Source organism: Pleurodeles waltl, chromosome 10 (assembly GCF_031143425.1).
Source record: "Pleurodeles waltl isolate 20211129_DDA chromosome 10, aPleWal1.hap1.20221129, whole genome shotgun sequence".
In the NCBI taxonomy this organism is placed as follows: domain Eukaryota; kingdom Metazoa; phylum Chordata; class Amphibia; order Caudata; family Salamandridae; genus Pleurodeles; species Pleurodeles waltl.
Window position 1 is genome coordinate 570,055,516 of NC_090449.1, and position 23,818 is coordinate 570,079,333.

At 42.4% G+C, this 23,818-nt stretch overlaps 1 protein-coding gene across 4 annotated transcripts in view; it reads left to right on the top strand.

Annotated features, from left to right (window-relative positions):
- The window catches only part of NKTR (natural killer cell triggering receptor), a 464,854-nt gene that overhangs the window by 123,610 nt on the left and 317,426 nt on the right, over positions 1-23,818 (top strand). Inside the window, exon 1 of one of the 4 annotated variants that reach the window (XM_069211013.1) lies at positions 1,474-1,493. The exons of the other annotated variants lie outside the window; for them this stretch is intronic. The gene's annotated coding sequence lies outside the window, so the exon portion shown is untranslated. Of the gene's footprint in view, positions 1-1,473; positions 1,494-23,818 lie in introns of those variants that run through there. 4 annotated transcript variants of the gene reach the window in all.

Below are 23,818 nucleotides of genomic sequence, written 5' to 3' on the forward strand. Positions count from 1 at the left end.
TATAGGTTAACAGTCAAAAATATATGTTTTGCATATCTTGATCAGAACACAAGATGCAAATGAATGTTTTTCTTATTTGGAGGCTACAACATAAACATTGTTTGTCTACTCACAAACTTCCAAACTTGAGAATGAGTGAAATTGATGTTAACTTTATACTCCAGTTTTTTGTAGACTTCATCTCCATTTCAGTAGATGGCTGTTGTGAAAGCCTCTAGTACTTTTAAAGTTGATTGAACCATGTATTGTTATTTTATGCAAGCATAAAAAAAGTTTAAAATGTAACCTGCTTTCAATTTATTGCGCTTTGCACTTAAGGGCGCACTATAGATACAGGCGTTGACCACATGAAAGAGCACCTTCATTGTCTACAAGGCAGTATTTCACCTAGATTCATGATACACTCAGGGAAAGAAAGTTTATTTTTTGTATTCAATTCTCCTGTCATCAAGCTAGCTTTGCCATCTCTAGAATAATATGACTTAGCTAAAACTGTAATATAGAAGTTGAAGAAAAGCTGAATGGTGCTATGTTCCTGTTCTGTTCTGATTAGAGATTTTTAACACCCCTTACTTGTCCCACTAGTTTTCCAGCTTTGTTCCGTTGATTGATCATTCAGGAAATAGGTACAGGAAGAATAAAAAGGGAATACAAGGCACAGTCATTTGTTTGTAGAAATTACTTGTGTTCTTTGTGTTAATCAGGTGGGCCATATTTGACACATTTTACTTTAAAATCCATCAAAATGTGTGAGAAAATGAAATCTTTGATGAATATTAGTCTGACAAAATGCACATTTTCATTTTGGTCTACTGCTTAATTGAATTATCCTATATTTAAAGGATCCCTGTGTTACCATATTACTGAATGGAGGCCCTTTGGGATCTTGGTGATTTTCATGGGTAAATAATGCATGGGCAGGTTGGCATGTCAGCACTAGAAGTTCAGTCCTCTGGTCCTAAAATCAGTAGCCAGTATGAAAATAATGTATCAACATTATATTTTACATACTCTACTGTGATTTATTTATTTTTATTTGCTTTAGCCAAGACAAAAAAAACGAACCCAGCCTAATTTAAAGAGCTGCTAGTATAGTCATAGACTCATCGGACCTGTTATATCCAAGAGAATAGCCGAAGGAAAAAAAAATCATTTACATTTTCAGCTATTGACTTCTATTTGTTCTAGTAATGTTTGATACTCTAATGTAACTTATGTGAAGCATTGAGTATATTTGAGGTTTGCCTGCACACTCACCTTAAAAAAAAAAAAAAAAAATAGCTTGTCTTTCATGTCCTGTATTGAAAAGCAAATAAAGTTCATGCTTAAGCAGAGTCTGTTTCGAGCACAGCACTGTAAAATATTTTTTTCGTATTTGAACAAAACACAATTTGAAAATTTGAGACTCGGATTTGTCTAGATATGTATTGCAATTTATTTTATGCCATTTTTGTATAAAATTTACAGAAACAGTTGCATCCTTCGCTTCAAAGGTAATATCCAATTTCTCTAAGGCTGTGTCCTGTCTTTCTCCTTTCTCCTTTTCTTTGTTTTTTCTTGTCTGTTCATTTACATTTAATACTGTAATTGTTTTCTTTTTTTTTTTTTAAATAAAATCGCACTGCATCTGAAAGGTCTTGTCGGTGAGGTTTTATGGGTAGACCAATGCACTAGTATCTTTTTCTGCAGACTGTTTTACATGTCCTTTCATACAGACCGTTATTCAGCTGCATGCATGTAACCGTATACTTTTTTCGCAGTGTCTCCATTTCCTATATCATTATGCTATGAGATTTATTAGCCAAGAAATGTTATATGTCTGCTGCATGAAGAGAAGGGCATCTGGGCACACAGTGGGCCAGCCAGGCCTCCAGTTCGGACAGAGCATGGCCTGTGGCTGCTTATGTCTAGAAGCTACCGGCCATGCAGCCAGGCCAAATGTCTTACCCGGTTTTCCTTTTTTCAGTGTTCTCTGGGTTTGACCTTCAGGCTGTGTTATTACTTCAGTGCTTTTAGGAATTCCGTATGGGAATTTCAATGAGAAATGTATTTTTAATTATTCCCATTAGCGCCTCCCTACACCTCCTTCTGCACAAGTCTTTACACATCTGCACAATTACACTCTGGACTTTTGTTTTTGGAAAGTTTTGTGCACATTTTACCACACAGGCCAAAGTAGTAAAACATTTGAAAAATGTTTTGGGCTTCGTTAAGTTCCAATAAAAATACTACTCTACAATGTCCTTATCACACTCGGTACCGATACCAGTTAGAGTTAGGAATCAGGCTATTATTAGGTTTAAATGTGTAGTGAAACACATAGATGTGTTATTGATCACTGTGTATTACGGTCCTCTAATGTAATCAAAGGTTATCTGGTGATATGATGAAAAAACATGAGGCGAGAGGTTTGTTATAATAATTCTGACATTACATTTTCGGACCAAAATATGTGTAATCCATAATTCTTGTATTTGATTAATTTGTTTTTGGTAGTGAATGATAGAATTGCTTTTTCCAAACTGAAAATTCCTTTCTAAAAGTCTAAGAGGTCATAATTTGAAGTGTTGTAGTCTGCTATTAATGACTAGAAAAACAGGTTGCTTATGCTGCACAAAAGGAGTTTTTCTGAAAACATGTTTTTTTTATTTTTGATTTGAAAGTAGAAGTTTCTGAATTTGGGTTTGAACATCTGCTTTGTTTCAGTTCTTTGCTAAACATGGATTACTGATTATATATAGTGTTTAGGTTTTGTTAACCTTTGCTTAGTGAACAAATTCCTTCATAAAATAGTTTGACATTTCTTAATTATCTTAACACATTGTTACACTTTAAGACCAATACATTTGTGAGTATCCAGTCTGAATGAGATACAGTTGTCCTAGGCATCATGCTTTTTATAACTGGGCGGAGGACAAGGTATATCATTATAAAATGCAACTCCCAAACATTTGTGTTAAAGGGAGTTCATGGTTAGTTGGATCATAAACTGAGAAGTAAAAAAAAAATATTTATATTCCATGCAAAATCGTCAGTTGAATGCAAGTTATGATTGTGACCCAAAGCATAAAAGTCACAGAATTTCGTCATATATGGTGAGCTGCACATTTTACAATACACTGTTAATGGCATCAAGCAGAACGATGCAAATAATATCAACAGTGAAATTACTGATAACTTTAGGCATTGTTTATAGAAAACATCATGCAGAAAACAACATTTGCTATCGCAAATGTGACACAAAGATGCAAGACTAAAGTTTCTTCTATTACTAGTCATCATCAATCTGTAATCTTGGCTGAACAATCTAGGCTATTTGATGTTTGTACAGAAAACTGGACATGCTTGTTTCCGAACAAACCCACTTATAACTGTATGTTTGGCACATTACTTAACAAAGCAGTTATAAGTCCTCTTTGTTAATTCTTAGAAAGACCTGGAGCTGAGGCCATAAGGCAGTATGTTTTCAGCAACTAAATCTGGAACAATAGTGTGTATTTATTCCACATAAAATATATTAACCCAGATAAACATTAAGCCTCAGGAATGAATGAGCAAGATCTGAATCCCTATGTCCAGATGATGCCAGCACTATAGGGGCCTAAAACACATCTGAGCACCTTGAGCTTTGACTGTAAGCTTTTTTTAAACACTACGCTCCCTATATTCAGTACATGTTGATGTTCTTAAATCTTGAATCCAGATCGGTTGCCAGACCTCATCTGGGATTGGATCCATACTTAATCTGGTCTATTCCCATACATGTATTTGGCACCTGTTTTTGGGACCCAGTGGACATATATACAGAGTAGGTGAGTATACAGGGTTGTACGCCTCCAAAAGTACCATGTGCTCCTGGCCCTGATGGACCTTTCAGAAACCCAATGACAAACATGGATGTAAAGACATTTCTTGTTTCATCTAAGCAACCAATACTTTTCATTCAACAAACTTAAGAGGTAGTCAAAAGTAAAGCTTCCTAATTCTATGGGGCCACTCATGTGCCAGCTAGTGTACGCCTGAGAGTTATAATACCGGTAGTCTTACTAGACTATGGTGTGCAGGGAACGGTAAGAACTGAATTCGTATTATTTACAGATACTTCAGTATTCTTGCATTTTCATTGCGGAAGTTAACGCTGCATTGTTCACATGATATTTAGTAGCCATTCTTCAGATGAATCAGGGGCAGTAAGGATCAAGATTGCTCCATGTTCTTCAGGGTTTCTCGTCTGAGATCAAAAAACTACCTAAGATATATTTTAGGTTGGATGTCAACAAGGATAAAACTTGTTAAAAGATACTATGTAGTTTTTTGGCCTGCATGTGCCTTCGTCCACTTAATCCTTTGAGGTACAACCAGGAACTTGGAAGAAAATTCTTCTTGAAAGCTGCAGTACTCCCGAGCCTAACAATGTCTAAATTGCCCCATCTGTGCAAATACCAGGTGGACCGTAGTACAAAGAGGTGCTGGAAAATGCTCTTGCATCTTATATTGATAAGAAGTGATACAAACGTCAAAATACTCAGTTGTTAAGTCCAAAAAGCTAAAAAAAAAAAAAAATGATAGAAAAAAATATATATATATTTGATGTTTTGGATATGGTATAGATACTTCTTATGGATACATCTACCTGCGAGTTCATCACGTGTTGAATGTCCCCATCTGCCATGATTCGAAGGAAACCTTTCTCCATAGCTCTCCACGCCGACGAGGACATCACAATAGCACCGCTCAGCATGCGACTCTGACGTCATCGGAGTCCTCGCCGGTGTTCTGACGTCATCGCAGTGTAGCAGTTTTTTTCCTTCTCTCCGATCGAGATTCACTGTATCGAAGGGAATCTTGACTTTTTTTGTCCTGCTAGCTACAATGTCTGCTCCAAAAAAGTCTGGCTTTAAGCCATGTACAGAATGTGGGGGTCAGATGTCTGTTACTGACTCGCATGTGGACTGCCTTTGGTGTCTGAGCTCTGACCACGACTTTGGGGTGTATTTGTGTCAAAGCATGAATCCCAAGTCCCTGGAAGAAAGCGAGGCAAAGCTTTTCTTGGGGGAAAGCGAAGAAAGAAAAAAGGAGTAGTCGTAGGTCCTGACCTTATTTGGCATCACCATCTCGACGCTTATCGAGGTCGTCCAGGAAAGAACATAAAAAGAGAAGGCACAGTACTCTAGGGATGCAACTCCGCAGCCATGTTCGCCTCCTTCGGAGGGTCCGAAGGTTCTCCGGTGCTGTTGCTGTTGGAGATTCCAGTATCACATGTGACTCTGGTACAACAGTTATCTCCTATAAATAACCCCCCCCCCCCTCTCCTCACGAAGCCAGAAGTCATACCATTGATGGCCAGGCTCTTATTAGCCTCCACAGCAGGAGCAAGATTTGCCACCTCCTGGAAAGGATCCATTGCATTTTTTTAATGCTATGTACAGCATCTTCAGTAGGGCCATGACTCCCTCGGGTGCGCTGGCCTGCCCCAGGGGTCCAATGTCCTTCTTTTTGGGAGAATTCCTAGCGCTGTACCAGCAGGCTCCATTCATGCCTTATATGCCCATGGTCCAGTTACCCTCGCCTTTGCCAGCATCGAGGAAGGTAACTCCACCGCCAACTGACACACTGCAGGAATCATCGGCACCAGTGGCACCCGCACAGACGTCGGAGAGGTCCCAGCCGACATTGCATCACTCTACTCCATCCCAAGTTGATTCCGCATCTTGAGTATTCAAGTCCCCACAAATGACGTTGGTCTGTGCTCCTCCGACGCTGTTACTGGAGTCGAGGCTCAGGTGTAGAAGAGAAGCTCTGAGGCTGCCAGAGGAGGAGCAGTATTTAGCCTCTCATCAGGATCTGGACCTGTAAGAAGGTGAAGTTATCTCACCGACTCAGGACTTTGAGGGCATAGAGGTGGACGTGGTTTGGACTCTTCCCCATAGTGGAAGTTATTGTCCCCACAAGGGTTGCCTCCACCTGAGGTGGCATAATATCATGCAGTCTTACGAAAGGTGGCTGATATGTTGGACTTGTCTCTCCCAACATCTGAGATGAAATCCAATTTATTGATATAGGTCCTGCTTTCTTCTGTTTCCCCCTCTGAGCTCTTATTGCGACTTAACAGGGCTTTGACAGAACTGGTGTTGAAGGCCTGGCGCAAAAGCCTGTGTCGACTCCAGTGGTGTTGAGACTGATCCCCGGGAGTTATAAGACTGCACCAGGTGATCCTGCATTACTGAACCACCATCCAACACTTGAGCGTTTGGTGGTGCAAGCTTCCTGCTCTTCCAGATCAGCCCCTGGATCCTTTCCATCGTCTCCCTTTGAAAGGGAATTGACGAGAATTGAGCAGACTACAAAGAAGATTTTTTCATCTGGAAGTATGGCACTAAAATTGCCTCTTGTTTACTGGGTCGATATACATCCATGCCCTAATGGACTCAGCCAGATTGGTCCTTCACAAGCTGCCAGAGGATTCGCAAGGACATTTTTCAGAACTGTTAAACGACAGCCAGGCTGTCATGGTGGCATCCTCAAATCTCAAGGGGAGTGGGATAGGGACTGTGGGTTGAGGGTAAACAAAAACATAATTTAAAAAAAAAAGTGTACCTGTTCCCTACACCTCAGCTCTCTGCTCTTCTTCTGGTGTCCCAGCATTGACTGGGACACGAGGATAGGCTCCCCAGCAATCCTGGCGCTGCTAGCCAAACACACATACACACTTAAAAGTGCACAGACTCCCTTCCCCATCCTCTCCCCCCCTCCTGTGGTCCAGCCCCACGCCACCCCTCCCTTCACATGGTGCTGAGCCAGGAGCTGAAAAATAAAATGATAATATATTGTTTTATTTTTCAATTTCTGGCTTAGAGGGGGCACTGTTCCTATTGGAGCATGGTCCAGACTGATTTGCACATGGCTGGTTCCAAACTGAGATGGCATGTTGTGCAAAATAACTATGGCCTGGGATGCAGCCTTAAGTAATTACCAGTGGGTGAAGTTTATTCAAGCATTCCATCCATTCCTTTTTAGTTTACTTTAGAGCAGGACATTGGACAAGTATGGTATTCACAGTGCTGCTTGTGCTTAAGAAGGATGGTGGTCTGTATCCGAACCTAGATCTCGAAGGCCTGAACCACTAGCTCTGGTATGAGAAGTTCAAGATGTTGACCCCAACTCTGATCCTGTTCCATTAAAAGCAGGGGGCTGAGTGGTGTCACTCTACTTGCAGGATGTGTGCTTCCACATTTGGATTATGTAGTGTCACAGAAAGTACATATGATCTGTGGTGGTGAAAAAGGTTAGTACCAGCAGCTCTTTGCCCTCTAGTATCTGTTGATGGGAGCCTTGAAGAACTTCCAGCTGCACAAAGCGTTCTGCCCCCACCCCAAATATATTTTCTTGACTCCTTGGGTTCTTAGAAAGATTCTTCAAGAGCGGGCCCAAGTCATTCTGTTTGCCCGGGATTGGCCAACTGCTGTCTGGGTAGATCTTCTGTCCCAATTGGGGGTACGGCGCTGAATCCCAATCTGCTTGTACTCCACCTTCATGTGTGGATATTTTGCAAGTACATCTATACTCCTTGCGTCTGCCACTGGAGGTGGTGGACGTCATCCTGTCAACAGTTTTGTTTAATGGGTTGCAGACAACAATGTGGGCCCATTATAAGCTTGAGTATCAAGGGCCCTCTAGTTTGCACTCTTTGTAGTTCGGAAAGGGTGTGCTTTAGCCTCTCTAAAAGAATATTTAGCTATGTTGTCCCATTCGTTTGTCCCTGAGCAGCCTTCCATGTTTGTATCCCCTGTTCTCTTATTGTGATAAAGTTCCTTAAAAGGTTGACCAATCCGTACCATTGAAATCCCTTTGTTGTGCCCCAGTGGGACATAAATCTTGGTGTAACGGTTCTTATGGGGTCTCAGTTTGAGCCCTTTCACAGTTGTCAATTGCCCTTATTAACCATAAAGACAGTCTTTTTGGTGGCCATCACTTTGGCAAGGATGAGCGGTAATCTGGAGGCCCATAGTACCTACCCGTTTATTACCATTTTCTCTGATAAGCTAGTGTTGTGAACCAGGGCAGCTTTCCTCCCAAAACAAGTTACACATTTCCACTGGGGTCATTCCATTACCCTCCTATTCCAATGCCATCCAACAAAGGAGGAGAAACAGCTACAGTGCCCAGACCCTAGGCGGGCAGTCAGTTTTTTCTTGACTGGATAAAAGATAAGCTGAGATTGTGCTTTCGCAGTTTATGCACAAGCCGTTTGAAGTGATGGCCTCATGGATGGGACTCAGAGCTACTTCTTGGACCACTGCTTTTTTGGTTGCCATTATTTTGGATACCCATTAGTGAGCAAAGTGACTCCTTGCTCCTTCAAATCGTGTGTGTCATCTTCCATCATGACACTGTTGCACATGATCTTCATTGTTTGTCCCATTCTTCCAAAAGGTCTTACCAGAATTCTGCTTCCGTTTGATATTTTTCTAGTCAGTGCTGCACCCCCACCATTCCTTGGATGGCTGTTGGCCAACACTTTTATCAGGCATGCTTTTCAATTTTATCTAGAACGGAACTGTGTTCCTCTTATCAAACTGCTTATGTCAGCGTCACCATGAATGACAAAGTTTGCCGCCAGTGTCACATGGATTACCTCATATTTTTCTTAATGCCTCAAAATGGACATTTCTAAAATATGTACGGAGTTTACCTTAGCCTAGGTGGATTCTCCATGTATGTATCTACAAGAGACCCACTGGGACTATATGGAACACCCACTTGTAACAATTCAGCCAGTAGGTCACAGAACCGACTGCTGCTTTTTCTCCTCTCTTTAGAATGTCCCTTTGTTGTTGGATCTACCAACATTTGAGAAACAGCACCAAGCTAGGACACAAGAGTACGATAACGTTGCTGTGTGGTAGCTCTACTGTGCTCAAAGTGAAACTCTTCTGTGCTCAATACCACTTAGAAACATCCCACTGGAATGGAACTGGTAAAGGTACATACTCACTGAACACTGGAACAGAGGGAAGTAGTTGGAAGGAAAGATACTTGAAGTGGTAAACCATGTACTGCATCCATAGACTTGTTTGGTACTCTTCACACGGTTCTTTGGTGTACAACAGCTATTTGGTGAAGTTGTGAATGCCTATAGGTTTTAAATAGGAAACTACCTATAAGAAAGATGTAACTGAGTGACCATGAAGTTAACAATATTCTTTTACATTTAGTTGAAAGTTAAAATGACGCTGAAATTGCTTTACTACAAAGAATACCTGGAATGATAAGAGCAATAATGCACCTGAAATTTCTATAAAATAAATTGTTTTGTAAGCTAGATAATAACTAGGCTGACATGGTGAAAACAGACAGTGCATCAAATTGAATTGAGACAAACACTTTATTCTTTAAGTAGATCATTGAGACCAACTGGCTGCTGTTTTGGTATTAATAAGGGAAAATCAACGAATGAATGACAACTTAATAGGAAGAATGATTCTGAAATGGTCATCGTTTTTTTTTTTTTTCTTTTTTTTTTTTTAAAGACGTCAATTGAGTTTTGTTTATATTTAGTTGAAGTAATTAAAAAGCATGCAAAAATGCTACTCTTAGAAAACAGTTGCAATAGATGATAAACTTCATCCAAACCTGAATTCTGTTTAAAAACAAAACAGCAGTCATTTGTTTAGTTAAAAGTAATAGCAGGCTAAAAGTTGTCACAAATGTGTAAATACAAAATAAAATTGTATGCACATAATCTGAATTTGGCATGTACTTTTTTAATCAAAGACCGCCTGAAAATTAAGATTTAATTGTAAGCAAAATTAATCATTTTGAGTCATTTCATGGCTGATGCAAATAAAATCTCCTGGGCAGGTGACATGTGAAATCTAAGTACCACCCTAACTTCCTTTTATGAATTTTCTCATTCTTTGGTCATAGGAGCTTGTTTAGATTTTTCCTATGTTTGTCACAATTGTCTTCTAGGGTTGAGCAGGCTTTCTATATACAGTGTTCTAATTACAAAGGGGAAAATCTTACAAATAACATTCAGATAGGATCTATACTTGTAAGCCTGTTTTTGGGCACCATACTTGATTTGTATCTTCTGAACATTTCAGGTTAATGGATCGTCTGTTGAACCAAAATGAGAGACATTTTCCTGTTTTAGTTGAAATAAGTAATGTTTCAGTGGACAGTGGGCACCTTCACATTGGCAAAGTAATTACTTCGAAACTGCAACTTGTTACGCACTCATTTAAAAACTTTCTGTAAGGCCTCTAAAATTTATTGCCAACAACACAATTCTATAAAGCATCTTTGAAAGTAAAGGTAGATTAGGGAAAATCGATTTACTTTTGCAGTGCTTTTGAGGAATTTGATTTCAGAACATACATTTGATCAGTTGCCTTTGCGTGAGGATTGCCTGTGTAAAACATTATTTTTAATTTCTTTGTGAGAGCTACCTATGTTTGAATATGAATATAGGCACGTACAACCAGTCTTCTTCAAACACACACAAAATATTGACTAATAGTCACAAGATTCCCAGTGTTGTTGGCTTAAAATATACCTATAATCTCATAAGAAAAATTGAGCATGGTGAGATCTCAGTTAATAGTTTTCTATTGGATCTTTGCATGCCTTCACATAGTGGTGTTTTCTTGATAGTTAAGCAGCTCTGTATTTTGTGTGTTGTTGTCTGTTCCGGATGTCCTTATAAAAGTAAATATAGTTTGTTTCCCCTGCCATTGCCACGAAAGTTTCTCATTGGTGTGTGTGTATTAAGTGAATGGGATTCATTTTAACTGCAAACTAACATAAATGTCTTCCCTGTGTAGCTCTGTTCCAGTTGGGCTCCCAGTCCCTTATTTCTGGTGTTGGTTCTTGCTGGGCCTTTGTATTAGACCACTGTACACTCTGTTGGAATGTGTTGCAATAGAAACAGTACCAGTGCTGCAGTACCTTGGCAGTTATAACAGAGCACTGGCTTTATCTGTAGGCCTGATTATTGACAGCAGAGCGTACCCCTGCTTGGATGTAGTCACCCGAGTGGGATGGGTTGAGATCCAGCCACAGCAAGAGCAACGGGCAGTATAGGGGGATGATTCCACTCCAGTTATACGAATGGAGCTCACAGCCTGTGCAACAGTATTACCCAAATATGATAAATGTTCCTTACAAACTTGGACAATCCAACAACTTTGCCCTAGACTTTATACTCAGTTCATAGTCTCCTTTGTGGGAAAACTAGTATATTGGGTGGGGGTGGTACTGTGTTTTAAGGCCTTGAGCCTAAGCTTGAAATTGAGTGAGTTTTGTATGGGTTTTTAATCTGTTTTTGAAGACCTTACAAACAAGTGAGTCAGTCTACATAGAAAGCCCTAGCCTGTGTCAGGTAGAATTCTTATTTGGTAAATAACTTTGTTATGTTTGTAATATGTGAAATCTGAAGTAGGAGAATTGTGCGTTGAAATGAACACATCGCCATTGCCAAATTGGAATTTGGCAAAAGAGGCCTTTTATTTAATGCGCCAACACTAGCATTCACGTTTTCTGTCTGCTGTGATAAAGAAAGTGCTGCTGCTCTAGCATAAAGTACCTGTTCTTCCCTCTTGCCAAGTCCTCCCTTGTACTAACAATTGGTTTCTTTGGACTACGTTCTAGGACCATTATGAGCTCTCACCTCACTTGAAATTGTGTGCTCGCCCCTCTTCTCCTCTCTTTTGAGAAAGTTCGCTCATCTAGTGCAGTTTCTCCTATTCTTCAAAAATCGACCAGAATAGATGTTCTGCCATAGACTGAATGAAAGGTAGCAGTCAAAATGCAATAGGGAGTTACAATTGTTTAAATCCTTGTGTGTGGAGAAGTTGCTGATCTCCATTCTACTATTGCAAATAAACACATCGCAGCTTCATTAAATTGACCCATTCCATTTGATGAAAATATCAGGGCTGGACCTCTTCCTTTGTGTCACATGAGGATGCAAGTAGTTGATCTCGTAATATACAAATTTAGATTTAGCTATCATCAGTTAAAGACCCAAAATTTGTCCAGAATGTGCATCATGCATGACCCTTTAATCTGCAAAAAGAATTTGATTCTTCTGCAGCAAGAAATTCTTGATGAGTTCCATTTTTCCCTGAAACATTCAGTCGGTAGGGATGCTGAAGAAGCGGTTTTACAATACCGTATATGTACTGTCTTTATTCTAATCGCATGCTGTGCCTTATCCAGCCTCACAAAAGAATTAGTGGTGCTACATGTGCAAAATAATCCCTCTCAACCAATTCTGGCCCTGCCTCGACTAATGATATCAGCTCACTATAAAGATCGAGTCCCTCCATTAATTATTACTGAGTGCAGAGATGGAAATCCGAACTATCTAGGATGAAACGGGCTGTTCAGACTGGTGCACTTAAATCTCAAGCAACCTGGATTCGGATCAGGAACTGAATGAAAGAGTAGTACAGCACCGTGAAGTGGGTGATGTCGGGGCTTCAGACTGTTTGGTGGTAATCTACAATATTTTGTAATAGGTATATTTGCGTTGTTCACAGTACTCTTGTATGTGTTCTTTAAGTTGGTAAGGAGTGGATTGATCTTAGCCTGGGGATTTCACAGTACAGAGGTTTGGGTTTTGCATATATTTGTAGTCTTTGTAGGTGGTGTACAGCTTTCTTTGGGGGTTAACTCAGTCAGCATTAGAGTAGTGGTGTTGACTCCCAGGCAGTGTTTCTACTTACACTTTGCTTTGCCCTGGGTTAGAGGGATAGGTTTTCATAGTCTCAAGTAAAGTGTCTGTTCAGGTGAAAAATCATACTGGTTCGGGATGCTTACCTACTTTGGTGGCTATTTATTTTCTGTGATTTTTTTGAATCATCTAATATTCGTTGTAATATATATGTACATCACAGAGCGTAAAATAAAAATTAAAACTGGTTAAATAAGGCTTTTGTACAGCAAGTACCAGTTACAATGTATTTTAATCTCTGACCACAGCCACGGTTCTCATAGGATTAGAATCTTTTTATCAAGACTTAGTTTTGAACTATTCATATAAATATGGCTAGCTTGGTGATGATACCATCATGGTTATTATAGTAATATACCAGAGTAGAAAGATCTATTAAGGTTCTTGAAATGTGGGTTGATTTCTGTCTAAACTTTTTGTTGTGACGCTGCTTAAAACAAGTGCAATATTCAACACTTTGAGAGTTTTTATCTCCTGTCTTGCTGAAATGCAAATTGCTGTATGAAAATTCTGTCGTTCCTGAAACAAATGGCAGATAAAATCCAGTCTTATTCATATGAAACAAAAATGTTCAGATGGAGGTCCTTTATATATAACTCTGCAGATATTCAAGGTCCCAGGGTCTTGGGCTTTCTTAATATCTTCTAGCTCTTCCTCTTGGGCTTGTATACAAGAATCAACATTCTTCCTTACCTAATGAAGCAGTTACCCTAACATAGTCAATTGATTCAAGTTCCCGTCTGGATTGAGAGAACCGTGACAAACTAATGAAGTATAATTGAGAACCTTTATCAATATTTCTCCAGACATGACATAGGAAAACTATGACCAACTAAATCACCTGGAGTTATCTGACCTTTGTCCTGCAAAAATGTTCTGACAGTTTGTGTAAACCAAGGGGATGTACATTTAGTTGACAATTTGAAATCCTAGTCTAACAATACCATAGTGTTTGGGCCTAGTCTTCAACTAAAAAGGGAAAAAAGACACCTGATCACTCCTATTTGTTGTGACTGTTCACAAAAAAAAATTGACTCAGAATTACATTGATCTAATCCCTTAGCATAGTGCATTACTGTTCGGTCCTGCTTTGGGAAGCCTTGGAAGATACTTCAGTTTTATCCCCATAAGCTTGGCTAGGCGCTAGTGCAATAATATCATTAAATTATAAGGCACACAAAATAAATTAACTTTGATTCCCCATAATTACTGTTATATTGCATGATACTTTTTTCCCTGATGCCATTGCTCACCAACCCCAAACTCCACCCAACACCCCTGCCTCCCCCCTCACATTATCTATTGATTTATTAAATCTGCCTTCCGTTATGAGGGTGCACGAAGAGACTTTAGTCACAAGTCTATAACGTGATGGTTCTTTGGGAAACTGTCTCATTTTTTGTTAATATCTCCACATCCACTGCTAGAGCTTTTAGTTGATTCGTAGATTTCACGCAGTCTCTACCCTGGCAAACTTTAAATTTGGCTGCGTCAGCAGATGCCTAAATAATGTACTGCACAGAGTATGTAGAATATACCTCGCAAACAACCATCTTTTGCCTGGGGTAAATAATACACTTCTTATGATTATTAAAGTTCATAAGCTCCTTGGTTAATGATCATCACAGTAGGACTTAGCTAAACCTTTTTCTTCTGCCATAAACATTGGTATCCAGATAAATGATCATATTTTGTCACTTTCTACTGCTCATAACTTTTATCTCTGTCTGAAAAATAAATGGGTTCTGTATTTGATATGAACTTTGTATATAGTAGGCAAAAGGGAAAACTTCTTTTAGAATTAAGCTAATACCTAATCTCCTGGTTGATGGGTCACTTACATGACAAATGCTTTCCATTAGAGAAGTATGACTACACCTTGGAGATTTCACATTTGAATATTTCTGCAACAAAAAAAAAACGTTCTGTGTATAACAAAAACAAGTTGATTAAAACACATTAAGTAACCCTGCTAATTTACTGTGTTGCATCATACGTTGTGAAATCAATTACATTATGGCACATCACTGTCTTTTTGATAAATAACCGCGGTGAAAGGGCAGTTTCAGTAGTAATCAAGTAGTAGAATTCTGTTTGTAACGTGTGGCTGTAGAATACATATGCTCTGCATACTACTGCCATCTAGTACTAGACTCAGACTTTGCAAGTTGTTTTTCTTCAAAGTTCTTTTTAATCACAATGTTTACTGTGACTCCTCCCTTAGTAGGGAACACTCATGGACTCCGACTTCATTGTTGGTTTGTTTTTCCCTGTCACTGGGTTAAGACACTTACCAAGAGGCTCCTGGACTTAGTTTCATGGTTTGTGCTTCAGGCTTCTGGAGTAGAAGCTTCGAGCCCCATCACAGGGAAGTTTCTCATCACCAGCTGCTGACAGTTCATAAAAACCACACCAAACATCGAACTTTGAGCCCTCATCTGTTGGCCTCAGTCTCCATGCTCCCCATCAACTCCAAAGAATGAGAGCTTTGAAGGGCAATGGAATGGACTGTTTTTAAAAGGTTCCCCTAGTGTCACTCCAAATACCCTGGGTCAATGCCTACGAGGTTTGTAACCTAGGCCACTACACTGATCATGGGGACACAGAGTATACTTTCTGTTTAGCATTTCACTGCAAGACGACTGTCTGACAACGAAGGGATCGACACCTACCACCCCCCATTATGCAGTGACAGTCCACTGACATCAAGCCTGACATCCCTTGGAGCTCTGAAGGAGAAGCAGGAAGGAGTAGAGAACCATGGTCTGCCAATTCATCATATCAGTCCACAAGTGATTCCATCCAGAGTGTCAGATAAACTAGATAAATTAGAAATCTATGCCAAGGGATAGGGAGTATTGATCAACCCTTTCACAAGAACAAGCAACCACATAGCGAGACAGAGCATCACCCCACCAGGGCAAGGTATCTGTCCCATCTCATTAAACATTGCCACTTCAGGGGCCTCTCCAGCTGCCTCTGAAGTAAGACTTTGTACTCTAAGAAGGGCTCAGGCAAAGACATTTATACCAATTGGTCCTCAGGCTCCCACATGTCCAAGTAGCCATCATGGCAAAAACCCGTTTCGACCAAGAAAACAGCCTTGACTTCGACTGTTTCAGAGTTTCCTTCTAAAGTTCCATGGGCCTCAAACTCAGTTAGCCCAGAAAATGCCTTCAGACCCCAAAGAAACACAGTCAGCTGCTGGTTCCCAGGACCCCGAAAGCAGATCCTCTAGATACTGCGGGAAAAGTTTGAGAGGCAACACCACAGCCACATTCATCCACAGACATGCAAAATCACTAATGGGGTCCCTACGGTCTCGGAATCCATCCCCAAGAAGAGGAGGTTGACTTTTGAGAAGGAGCCTACAGTGGACATTTCTTCAACCAATGCTTCGCAGGCTAAGCTTTTCAGAGATGCTGCCACCAGTCCTCCTCACTTGCATCTGCCTGTACACCTCCACCTCCACTGAAAGTGACACCTACGTCACCTTCCTTCCACTGCCTGCATGGTCTTCATATTCCTATTCCTATTCCTATTCCTACACATGCAGCCCCATTTCCTATACCCAGGAGCTGGCCCTTGAAAGGATTACAGTGTGGACCTCCCAAGGGATATAGATTTGGAGCCTGTCCCAGTCAGGAATTCTCCCCCTGATGGACACAGTCCCTGCCATAGATCAGTCAGTGGGCTGCAGTCTACCATAAGGTAGATATGCAAAGCATTACAGAGGAAGAGTACTTTCTTGTTGATACCGTATTTAGGTCGTAACAGTCTATGCAGTTACTCCCCGTGCTAAAAAGGGAATGCTTGCACCATATGTCTTTTAACATCCAGTTAGGCCACAAGTTGTCACCGTTGAAGTAGAAAAGAAATACAACTGTTCTCCTTCAGACCCTATATATTTTAGGGTCCATGTCTCTCCAGACTCCCTTGTGTGTACTGTTTGTAAACAGGCCTCTGCACAAACCACAGGGGAAGCTCTTTCCTTGGATAAGGAAAGCAAAAGCATAGATGCTGCAGGAGAAAAATGTAGCAGTAAGAACCACCACTCATTGGTGGGTTGCTCACTCTCTACACTCCTCTCTGCGCATGATAGGACACAATGGAGTAGATTGACGCCCCCTTAAAGCACCTTCATGAACAATTCAGAAAGAGGGGGAGAGGAAGTTGCTTTGGAAGGTAAAATCCTTTCCATCACTACCATAAGGTGCGGGTTAGATGCCATTAGCATCTGTCATTCTACTTGATACTCCTGCCTCCTTATCACTGGTTTTAAACTGGAAGGGCAACAACACTTGGTCAGCCTGTCTTTTCAAGAGAAGACCTTTTTGCTCCACAGATAGACCAAATATTGGAAAACATTAAAAAGGATACAGAGATTTCTAAGAGCATGTTGGTCCTCCAGACACCGTCACCCAGGACCCTTTTTCGGAAGCAACACAACTGGGACGAAGCAAAAGCCACTTCTTCAGAACACCCCCACTTGTACCCATGCCAGCAGCAGTCTTACCGCCAGCAAGCAGGCAAAGGTTACTTGTGTGGGTCATACAGGGCCAATTCTACCAGAGGTAAAGAAAGGCATTCACTTCTTCGGAGGAATCTCCGCCACAAAATAGCCACTTAACTCCTATTTCCCCCAATCACACTACATATGTCGGGGGAAGACTTCAGGCATTTCTTCCTCATTGGGAAGAGATCGTGTCAGACTGCTGGGTTTTAAGTACAGTAAAGCATGGCCACTGTTAAGAACGCCTTTCAACTCCATCAAAGACTCCACCCTGCTCACCCAAAAAGAGGTTCAAATGCTCCGTCTCAAGGGGGCTATATAGCAGATACCTTTGCAACACTGAGGCATGGTAGTGTACTCCCTGTATTTTTTGATTCCCAAAAAGGACAACTCTCTAAGACCAATCTTTGATCTCCAGCCTCTCATCAAATACACCATGTGGGAACATTTCCATATGACCACTCTCCAGGATGTTCTCATGTAGCAAGGTGACTCCATGAGCACTCTGTCTAAAGGATGTCTGCTTCCATATACCGGTCCACTCAGATCATTGGTGCTACTTTCCCTTCATGGTAAGTGGACAACAGTACCATTTCAAGATTCTACCCTTCGGGGTCACTACTACCCCAAGAATGTTAACAAAATGCTTAGCTGTGGTAGATGCCCACCTTACAAGAGGGGAGGCACACCTCTTCCCCCTACCTAGGTAATTGTTTTTTGTAAAACAAGGGCAGATAGCAATGCTTGGCAGACGCTCAAGCAACCATCTTCTGCCATAAAAAATTGGAATTCACAATAATCCTGCCTTTCTCGGGGTCTGTTCTGAACACTGTCACTGGCAATGCTTGCCCCTGTCCCCAAAGAGTCCTAGCCTTCCAGCAGCTGCTGCTGTCACCTCTGATTTGGCCAAATTGTCATCCCACAAGCAGAACAGTCATCCATCTTCCAGAGAGGATGCATTCCTAAGTAGACATATTTACCAATTCTAGATTACACAAGTGCCCGTTGCAACGGTTTCTAGCGACAAGGGTCACAGGCAGAGGGTCATCTACAAGATCTAGTGCTTGTAAATTTTCTCACCTGTCGCTCTCTGCAGTGGTGGAAAAGCAACAATCTGCTGCAGGGCAGCCCTTTAACAGACAGCATTCCGCAAGTGACTGTCAACACGGACCCCTCCCTCTTTAGTTGGTGGGCACATCAGGTACACCTTTGAATGGAGTAACTCCCGAGAGTTGACCACATCTTTGTGGACCTGGTCAATAGGATGCATCGACAAAGCTATAAGTGGGAATTCGACTTACAGATCCTTCTGCCTTATTTTCATTGGTGGGTGTTCGGCAGAGTCTCCTCTTTGCCACCCAAAAATCAAATGCCCGATCTTCGCCTCCAGGTTTCCACACCCACAGAACTGGTCAGGGATATTTGCATATGCTTTTCCTTCTCTCCTGCTCCTTCCATATGTTGTCGGGAAGCTACAGCAAGTCTGTCACCCCCATCCTGGTGGCCCAAAAGTTGGCCAGACAACAGTTCTCCACTCTAGTTGAGATGTCTCTTTCTCCATATGAGAAGCTCCCTGATGGGCAGACCTTCTCAATCAGAAACAAGGCAGGATCAGACACCCATACCACAAGAAGCACAACCTAGCAGTCTGGCCCAGGAGATATTTAGAGTTTAGGTATTTCATTCTACCACAAGAATACGTGGACTTTTAAAGGCAGCGTGCAGGCCTACTTCTAGGGCTTGCTACACAGCAAAGTGGAAAAGGTTTGTCCATAATTGTAACTCCAAGAGTTTAGACCCTCTTAGACCTGTGGTTCAAAACAAAAATCAGGTTATCGCACTCTTCCATACACCTACATCTTAGTCATTTCTTAATATATACAAAATAAAGAACATTCTTCTCTTCAAAATTCCTGCTAAGACTTTTATAGAAGGCTTTAAAAGAATGATTCTATCTACAGGGCCACCTGTCCCTCTATGGACCCTTAACATAATACTTGCTCAGCTTATTGGTCCCCTTTCGAGCCATTGCATTCATGTCCTTTGCTGTTTCTTTTCCGGAAAGTGGCTTTTCTTATAGTCATCACTTCGTTAAGACATATAAATGAGTTGCAAGCACTCGCTTTGCAGGAACCAGTTTTTCCTTTCAAAGGTGGTCTATCCCTTCCACCTTAATTAAAGAGTTTGGCTACCTGTTTTTTCTCTTGTTGAGCCTCTTCACACTTTAGATGTCAAGACCCTTAATGTACTGTATTGACAAAAGTGAGCCTTTTCACAAAACTCAGCAGCTTTTTATCATCTATGCTAAAAATCGTATAGAGCACCCAATATCAAAAACTGGCATAGCTAGATAGATTGATACATTTATCCAGACATGTTATTTTAAATCAAAAAGGTTTCCCTACACCACCTAGCCCACATTCTACTAAGTGGAAGAGGGCTGCCATGGTGTTTTTAGGGAACATTCCCATAACGGACATCTGCAAAGCAGCTACATGTTTAACTCCATGCACCTTTAGCAAACATTACTGTGTTAATATTATTGCCTGTGAACAGGATAGAGGTTGCCAAACCTTATTAAGAATTCTCTCAGACATCTGCATCATGCATGGATTAACCATGCTTCTGGGTGTAGTGCATTACAGTGTATGCAGAGCTTGTGTATCCAAAGCCACGCATGCTATGGACGGAATATGTTACTTACCTGGGAAGTAGATGTTAGTAGCTTGTAGAAGTGAAGATTGACTTGCCCTCACCCTCCTCTCTGGTGGTCAGTGCACTGATTGCACATCTCTGTAACATTATTTGTATACTTTATCATGGTTATCACATTCTCACTACCAACCCCTTCAAACTTAGACTCACCCACTGTGTGGAAATCAGTATAACATTGGAGTCTGCGCATTCCCTACTAAGGGAGGAGTTTCAGCATACCTTGTGACTTGAACGACCTTCTGTGGGGAAAAAAACGAATTGTAACATTCAAGCCAACACTAGATGGCAGGAGTATTTGCATTTTCAGCTCAGAGTACATGGTGAAAATAGAAGTTTAGTCCTCTTCACAAAAGCTAATGGAACTGATACTTTCTTGTTTAGCTCCAGAATATATTCCCTTTGAGTTATGTTAAGTTGCCTTGCCCATTGCTGCTTCTCAGCAGAACATTCTGCTTGACCAGCTCAGGCAGGGGAAGGCAGAACAAAGGAATTCCTTTGGGAGAGGGAGGCAACACCATCTCTCTTGGAAATAAGTGTTACGTGGCTGGGGAGGGGTAGCCTCCCCACACCACAGGCTTGCTTTGAAGGGCATATTTGGTTCCTTCCTTGCATAATCCAGTTTGCGCCAGTGCACGGACCCCTGGTCATTGATCTAACACGAAAGCTCATAGGAGAGTGACCACTCCCTGTCCACCACCACCCCAGGGGTGGTGCCCAGAGGCCCTCAAAGTGGCCATTTAATTCTGCCATCTTGAAAACAAGATGTGCAGATGCCTATGGAAGCATCTGGTTGGCCAGGACAGATGACTGACGTCAGTGACCCCTCTGATAAGTGGTCACCCTGCAGAGTGACCAATCCCCCTGGTAGGACCAGCTAGAGACTCCCTCATGGGTGGGTCTTCAGGTTCTGCGTGCAGGACTCCACCAGGACTCCTTTGCAACAACCACTTCTGCTCCTGGCCACCGGAAGCACAACTGGACTCTTCAGGAACCAAACAAGCCTGGAACTGCTGAGGCGACCTCACCTTGCAACATTGTTTCTCTGGCTCCCTCAAGCAACTCCAACATTTCCTCTGCTGTGCATCCTGTGTGGTCAGCAAGACTTCAGCTACACCAAAGAAACAAGAAGGAATATCCCTTGGAGTGAAGGAGTCACTCCCCTGCATCCGCAGGCACCGAAGGCAGTGGTTACCGGTTGTTGGGATCTTCTGCCATCTAGCTCCATGAAGAATCTCCAACACAGGTGATGGGTCAGAGTGGTCCCCTTGGTCCTCTCTACCTGCTGTCTAACTAGGGAGGTGGTGAGCCCTTGCCTTTCCTTGCAGGACAGTACCTCAGTACACCGCAATTCTTGCAGTAACCAAGGCTTGTTGACTCCTGTGCCACAGGATCTTCCTACTTCAAGTAGCCCCGGCCTCCAGCACTTCATGCTTGCAAGGACATCTCTCCTCTACTGCTCCAGTGACGTGGAGCTCCTTTCCAGTTGTGTTGACCGGGCCTCACTGCAACTTACTGTGCATGCCGCCAGTGACTTGCCGGTGGGGGCTGCGACTGCTTCTGCAAGCTCTCCTAACAGCTCAGTGTCAGCCCGGACTCCCCTCCAAGGGTCAGGTACTCTGGACCTTGCTGGTACTCTTCTTCACTGCAAATCTTCATTTGCTCCAGCTTGCATTTGCCAAGGCTTGTTGGTGGTCCTCCTGACCACTGACCAACTGTGACTCTGCGACTGACGTGGCACTTGATCTGTGCGGCTCCAAGGACTTCTCTGCAGCTCCTGGGCTCCACAGCTGGTTTTCCCTAGTTAATCAGGTTCTTCATCCATTGAAGGGTTGGTAGTGGCTCCTGCCCTGCCTGAACTCTCCTGATTGGCCCAGACTCTGTCCCTTTCTTTTTTTAGGCCCTCTTCTTCCGGAATCCACAGTTGGGTTCCACCGTACTGGTCCTGTGTTAGGAATCTTCCTCTTTCTAAGTCCTGTTGTTAGTCCTTGGGAAGACCAGGTACTTACCTCTGCTCTACTGGTTGCTGGGGGTCACTTGGGTACTCACCTTTTGGGGTCCCTAGATGGGAAAATCCACAAGCTGAAGTTAGACCAGGCCAAACCGAGGCTGCAGCAGCAACAGTTAGCCCTAGAGAGGGAGGCCCTGGCAGCAAAGAGGGAGAGACTGAATTTAGGACTAACACCCCATGGTGGCAGCAACAACTTTAGGGACACCAGGGTCAGGGAGGACGCCTATGACTCCGAGAACCTAAACAAAATTGTCCCTCCTTACAAGGTTGGTGATGATATCCAAAAGTGGTTTCTTGCCTTGGTGAGGGCCTGTAAAGTTTCAGAGGGCCCCTCAAAGACAGTGGGCAACCATCTTGTGGCTTTCCTTGTTTGATAAAGGCAGGGACAAAGGCCTCACCGTCAGAGAAGGAGATGCAGGTAACTATGAGGCAGTTAAGAATGCACTCCTTGATGGATTTGGCTTAATAACAGAAGAGTACAGAATTAAATTCAGGGAGACTAGGAAAGAGTCCACCCAGGATTGGGTAGTCTTTGTAGACTTCTTTGTCAGGTACCTGGAAGGTTGGTTACATGGCAGCAATGGGCATGATTTTCAGGGCTTGTATAATTTTATTGTGAGAGCACATTCCTAATAACTTCACATCTGATAGACTGCATCAATTCATGGTGGACCCAGATCTGACCTCTCCCCAAGAATTGGGTAAGAAGGCAGACAAACGGGGTTCGCACCAGGATGGGTTGGAAAACTTCCACAGGGGTGACCCCTAAAAGAAGGATTCTTCCAAGAATCAGGACAAGGGTGGGGACAAATCTAAACAAAAGAGTCTACTTCAGGCCCACAGAACTCTTCTGGGGTGGGTCTAAGTCATATTCCTCTTCCCACAAGGAATCTTGGTGCTGCATATGTAGACAGAAAGGCCAAAGGGCAGGTAACAACACTTGTCCTAAAAAGAGCACTCTACCCCTAGTGCCCCTAGCAGTAGCCATAACAATTGTAGTAGTAGTCAGTCCAGTTGGCCTCACCCTGGAGAATGTACTGGGCTCTGGGTTAGTCAGAGAGACCACTGAGGAGTTTTGGTCTCTGATGGTGGCATTGACCTTACCACCCTAGCTGCTTGTCCCCCTAATATGTGTAAGTTCAGACAGCATCCCCTTATAAATGGTGTTGAGGCCGAGGCCTACAGGGACACAGGTGCCAGTGTCACCCCTTGGCTGTCCACACTACTCAGTGCCACCCCATGGCTGTTGTTGACTTTAGCTAAGGGGGGGGGGGGGTTACTGTCACAAAGAAAGTTGTGTTATCCGCTGATCTACCTGTAGAGTCTCTATTGGGTCATTTGGAGACTTCAGCTTGGGCAGAAGTGAAGTCAGAAGATCATGCAGTAGTGCTTGATATCCCTGAGCACAACTTTTTCTTTAACCACAGCAAAGACCAAGAAGCAGGGAGAGGAAGGGGCACTGGAGCCTGGAAATTGGTAGGAAGCTTTCGAGAAGAGAGGCAGGCAGGGTAAAAAGTTGCCCTTGCTCAGACTTCCAGTGGGGTCCCACTCCTGAGGGAGTGGAACCTGTGTCTTGGGTGGAACCTGCATTAGAGAAGCTTAAGGCTGACACAGCTGAGCTCTTAGTGGCATGGGCACCCACCAGGGAAGAACTTTGTCTAGAGCAGAAGTCCTGTCGTACTCTAGAAAGTCTGAGGCAGCAGCTCCGAAAGCAGGGGATGTCAGTGGGACCCATAGGGTCTACTTGGACAACAAACTGCTTTATTCCGAGACGAGAGTCCAAACTTGGTGCAGCCAGGAGGTTGGTCATTCCTCAAAAGTTTAGGGAGTTTCTGTTGACTTT